The sequence below is a fragment of the Echinops telfairi genome, unplaced genomic scaffold (assembly GCF_000313985.2).
Source record: "Echinops telfairi isolate 266 unplaced genomic scaffold, ASM31398v2 ScPeMD7_7424;HRSCAF=8462, whole genome shotgun sequence".
Classification (NCBI taxonomy): domain Eukaryota; kingdom Metazoa; phylum Chordata; class Mammalia; order Afrosoricida; family Tenrecidae; genus Echinops; species Echinops telfairi.
Genome location: NW_022111324.1, coordinates 32,889,454 through 32,895,781, shown reverse-complemented (window position 1 = coordinate 32,895,781; position 6,328 = coordinate 32,889,454).

Below are 6,328 nucleotides of genomic sequence, written 5' to 3'. Positions count from 1 at the left end.
CTCATAAAATGTTCTTAGAATACATACATATGTGTCCATGTGTAGGTGTGCACAAATACATCTCTGTGCCCATGTATGCTTGTATATGTACATCTACTGTGATGGAGTTGATTCTGGTTCAGTTGGAGCCCCAGTGACATAGTCGGTTATGTATTGGTCTTCTAACCACAAGATCACAGTTCAAATCTACCACAGTTCGGATGTAAAAGGATAAACCTTTCTGCTCCTATAAGATGTACATGGTCCAATAGTTCTATTCTGTCCTATAGAATCCCTATGGATTGACATCCACTTGACTACAGTGTGTTTTATGTTGTTTTGTTGCTGTAATCACCAAAAACACACTGCCACATGTTTCCCCTGTAGAGCTACTTGTGGGTTCAAATTGCCTATCTTTCAGTTAGCAGTCAAGAGCTTAACCACTGAGCCACCAGGCACCTGTGAATATGTGTACATACAGGAAGAACTGTGAAAGCCAGAACCTATGCAAGGAGAAAATACAATAAAGAAGGTAAACTCAAATATTCTTCTGTAAAATAGTGGTAGAAATTGTTCATCCTATACCTTTTCAAAACCTGTGTGACCCTTCAAAAAACTAGGGAATCTGAGCAGAAAATCTGAGAACGTGGGCCACATGAAGAAAAATGTGGCTTTAGGATTAAAGAAAGCCCTTTTATTAACAGCAGGCAACCAAAGCTGAAGTCCTATGAAGGACTTGAGACACTTGCTGAAGGAGCTTAAACACTGCAGTCTTTAATATGAATTAGAACTCAATGTAAATAAAAACAACAACTAATTCTCGCCACCAGGCCAAAATATGACAGCATGACAACAATAAAAATATTGAAGTTGTCAAAGATTTCATCTTACTCGAAACCACAGTCAACTTTCATGGAAACAGCAGTCAAGAGATCGATGTACATACAAGTAAAAGATCTCTTTAAGGTACAAGAACAAAAATGTTACTTAGAGAACTATATTGTACCTGAACCCAGACAAAATAAAAACAATCAAAATCACTGCTATTCAGTTAACGTGGAGACTCATAGCAAACCTATTGGATAAAGTAGAATTGCCCCTGTGTGTTTTCCAAGACTAAATCTTCACAGGAGTAGAAAATCTCATCTTTCTCTTGTGGAGCCAATGGTAGTTTTGAACTGCTGACCTTGCAGTCAGCAACACAACATGTAAACCATTATTCCACCAGTGATAATAGTTTCAATGGCCTCTTATGTATTGAAAGCTCAACAATGAGTAAGTAAGTCAAGGTAAGAAATTATGATTTTGAATTATGACAACAAAGACTTTTTAAAAGATCATTTGCAAGAAAAACAAACAAAGCTATCTTGCAGAAAGGTTCAGACAGAATGTCCCATAAAGAGAGGAGAACAAGACCTTTGGACATGTTTCAGGAACTATCAGACTCCGAAACAGAGTGTTATGCTTGATAAAGTAGAGGGTCAGCAAAATATGGACATACTCTCAACATAATGAATTGATGCAATGGCTGTAACAATCGAATCAAACATAACACTCCTGAGATTGGTACAGTACTGTGCAATATTTTGTCCTGGTGTACATGGGATAACTAGGAGTGAAAAATGACTCAAATGTATCCAACAACCACATATGTATATATCTTTCTTTTTGCTTCAAATTTTCATATTCTGTATACCAGTGAATATCAATGCATCTTATGCACTGATAAGTTTCATCAATTTTAGACTGCATATATTGGTAAAAATATTGACTTCCTCAATAACTAGCATTATCGGTGATAAAAATTTAATAATAATTGTATTTACTTTTTTCATGAAATCATATGATATTATTCTTTCACTGACACCATGTACTTCAGGATAGATGTTAAAATGTTTTTTTAAACAATAATTATGATGCTATTCCTCTTCAATTTATCATCCCAGTAGAGTAGACCTTATAATTGTCAAAGTCAAATATTCCAGTACCAATCTATTTTAGTTCAATCATGCCTTAGACGTGATCTTTATGTATTCTATTTCATTTATCTCTTTTAATGTCATAGAGTGATATTTTGTATTGATATATTTCCATTATTAGTAAATGTGTGTGACGGCTCTTCTCATTGTTTGCGGTGTCACATCATTAAAGAAGGCGAAGAAAGCTTTGCTACATGCATGGCATTGCGGTCAGCTCTAGTTTGTAGAGACAGCGCTTCCCTTTTCATATCTTGAAAGCCTCACAACCCGAGAGACTCATTTTCTGGCAGTATATCAGAAAATGTTTCATTTCTACATATTAGGTTTGCAGTGGATATATACATTTTAAATAATTAGACCAGAAGTCTAACTCTTCCTAATTGGACCTTCCTCACAGTCTTTCATAGTCTGCAAGCTCCACTGAAAAATATTCTTCATAAATGATTCTGCTTGTATTTGAAATACAAGTAGCATATTTTATAGAATGAGAACAGCACACAAGAAACCCCAGTACAGCAAACCTACAGATAAGTATATGTCAAGCAAGACGCATGGATAATTGCTAGTAATTGGAATTGACAGTTGAAAAAAAGAGGAGTGATTAGTCATTGGAAATATGTCCTTGAAGATAGAATTGACACATGAGATTCATGACAAAATATTACAAGACACTTTTTGCAGATGCCTTTTTTCAACAAAATAAAAATCAAGTATACACATGGACCTCCCTCCAGGAATCAATTGACTACATTTGTGAAAAGAAATAATGACGTTGCTTAATATCCTCAGTCAAATAAGACCATTGCTGATTGAACAAAGACCACTACTTGTTCATAGACAAATTCAAGATGAAACAGGGAAAAAAATTCAGACAAGACCATAAAGAATCAAGGTAAATCCTTGAGTTTATCTCATCTGGATTTAGAGACAATCTCAATAATAGATTCAAGTCATTAAACATAATAGCCAATGGCTAGATGTGTCATGGGATAGCATTCAGGATATTATATATGAATGAAGCAAAAGATCATTTAAAAGACAAGAAAGAAAGGGAAGACCAAGAAATTGGCATTAGAAAATGTTCTGAAACATTCTTTGAATGTAAGAGCTAACGTGATTGGAAAAATATGAAGTTAAGGAGCTGAACAGAAAATTTCAAAGGGTGGCTCAATAAGACACAATATTATATCATACTGAATTGTGCAATGACCAGGACTTGAAGTTAGGAAAGAAAAAGGGAAGAACATATTCTCTCAAGCTGAAAGAAAAAAAAATCCTCGTTATTATATTGAAAGATTCTATTCGCAAAATATTTAACAAACAGGCAGAATCAATATAACACAGAAGTAATACACAAAAACACTTTCTAAATTAGTTGATGGACACTTAATTTCAAGAAGTAGCAAATGAGCAAGAATTCATAGTATTAAATGAAAAAGTTTAAGATACATTGAAGACATTGGCAAGGAAACAAGACCATGAGTGGAATTGACAGAATATCAATTGACATACCTCATCAGTCTGAGTCAGCGCTCACGGATCTAGGCCAAGGGAGTTGGAAGACAGCCGTATGGCCACCTGACTAGACGAGATCCATATTAATGTCCATTCCAAAGAATTGCCACCCAACATAATGCAGAAGGAATCAAACAATATGATTGATATAAATTTGATTTGGAACTTTCAGAACCTAATGTAGCAGTACATTGACAGGGAATTGGCAGAAATTCAAGTCACATTCAAAATAGGATATGGAACAAAAGATATTATGGATGATCTTAGTGGGGCTGTAAGAAGCTACATGCTGGCAGGGGTTTCGACATGGCTTCTCCATGTCCAGGGTCTGGCTGCATCAGGATTGGTCCATGTGGCTTCTCCTGAAGGAAGTCTCCCAGGAAGTGAGGAGAAAGAGAGTCGCCAAGGGAGTGAGTAGAGTGAGAAAATGTCTCCCGCTTCTAAGCAGGAGGGAAAACAGGAGTTCCCAGGATCCTCAGGAGAAGACCATGCCCACAAAGAGGTCTCATTGGCTATCTCCAGACTGACAGCCCAGATTCCACCTCTTCACTCTTAATTCTCAAATTGACACCAGCTTATGTAACTACCGCATTCGCCTCCACACCTAATACTATAGGTGTTTTTGTTGTTATTGTTTCTTGTTTTTTGTTTTCTTTCTGGGTTTTCTTTCATGTTATTAACTGGACTAAAATCTTCTTTGCAAATCACTCATTGCAGCAAAATTGGCCCTCAATCAGATTTTCTCCAATTAGCCATTATCAGTTGTGTCTGATCACCGGGAATAAGGAAATGAAAAAGTAAAATGAAGTACTATGGCAGAGTGCTTATGCATTGGGTCACTAATTGAAAGGTCCGACTTTTGAAACCACCAGCTGCCGCAGGGGAAAGGCAGGGCTTTCTGCCCTTGTAACGAGTCACAGTCTCAGAAACCCACAGGGCAGTTCTACTGTCGGTAGGGTCACCGTGAGAATTGGCATTGACTCGGTGGCAGTGAGAGAGACAGAGAGAGTGCTATACACTAGTTCTACTGGATTTTTATCAATTTTCTTAAATGTGTTTATTACCCAGAAAAACCACAATTCTTTTTGCTAATAGTAGCTGATTGCCATTGTTATTGCTGAAACCACAGTGTGTGTGTATGTGTGTGCAACCTTAGCGTCTTGTGCAGAAATAAACTCACTCTTAATTTTACAAACCTCTTGCTGTTTTGATAAATATGGAAAGAAGAGAGTCAAATGAATTTGTGAGCTTCCATTGCTTATATTAAAAGGGAGATTATTAATTTTAGTCTCTTGTCAATTTTAATTGCTTCTATTATTCAGTGAGTATAGTGTGGGTTTGGAAAAAAGATGCCTAAAATGTCCAATTAGAAATATTGAAGTCTTTATTTTATATCAGGCTTGCCTGGGCTGCAGTGGAATGTTAAAAGAGAACTTCTCTCCAGACTGGAGCTGCCTCTTCCCTGGCCAAGCCTCTTTTATATTATTCAAGGAGGGTAGAATCCAGAAAGCATAAGATAAAGCAAGTTAAAATACATATATCATTAAGTGGTATTGATAGAAGTAAACAAAAGTATATTTAGGTAAAGTTTCAGGTGCCTTGTCTTATGATCCAATTCCTGGATTTTATCTCTAGCTTGTCTTCCCAGAAGGGGTGGGGAATGAACGCTCCTGTCCCTGAGAGAAAGACTGACAGCAAGTCTTGATAGTTTAAACAAGAATTGCTCTGAGGGTACTTACAAACTTGCGTTCCCTAGTGATGTTAAATCAGATGACCTCAGGCCAGGCAGAAGCTGGTAGGAGGGGGCAGAGAAAATGCCTTCAAGGAAAAATGTTTTAGAGACAGTCTTCACAAATGTGATGATATGAGCTTGTCTATTTCATAGACAGTGTTGCTCTTTTCTTAGTTTCTATGTGATGCCTTAATTTTATATATCATTTATTTTCAATTATTTCATACCATTCATTTACTATGAAGTAATAAAGTAGGATGCTAGCATTTTAAGTAGTAATGGCTCCAAACATATTTTATTTTCACAAACAGTTTAACTTGTAAAGTAAATAAAGGTTGATTCCGTGTGTGTTGTTGTTTGCTATCATTGGAAAGGTACACAGCTCACAGCAATGTTAGATTTCCCTGGGTAGGAAATACCTTGGTTCTTGGCTTTTCAGGAGAAAGAATTCACTCCAAAGTCTGCTTTGTGATCCAAGTGGGGTTTGTTTGTTTTTATAAAGGATAGAAGCAGTTTCAGTAGCACCTCTGAGGTGCCATGAAAATGGGCCTCGAACAGTGCCCCTTTCCAAGGGAGGGGCCAGGGACCCCAGTCTTTGCCAGAAAACTGGACCCCGACTTTTTTCTAGACAGCAAGCATTGGCCACTGGCCTGGATGACTGTACAGGGCCTACGGAGAGAACTGCTGGCAAGAGTACTTCACCAACCTCTGAAGGTGAGGCCACTGCTTGGAGTGGCCTCCAGTAGCCTTCGAAGGTGAATGCTGGCAGAAGTGGGCTCTTGAACCTATGAAGGGGAGGAATGATTGGTCAGTAGCTCAGGGAACCTTTAAGGGAAATTGGGATCGTAGCTGGACCCATGGTCACAGCAAACCTGTACCAGGAGCTGTCTCAAAATGTGCTGAAAGTGCTGTTGCTGAAAGGTGAAACTTAGCAGTTGCTCAGGGGCTTGGCTCCCAACAGCCTTTGGCCTAGGCCTGGGCAACAAAAAAACAGCCTGTAGGAAAAGAAACCCCTATAGCACACTGGCAAATGCTAAAGTGAACACCCCGCAGGACTAAGCAGCTTGTTTGTAAAACCAGAGAAAACTAAAGGTTAGGGAAGGAAGGTTAGGGAAGGGAAGGG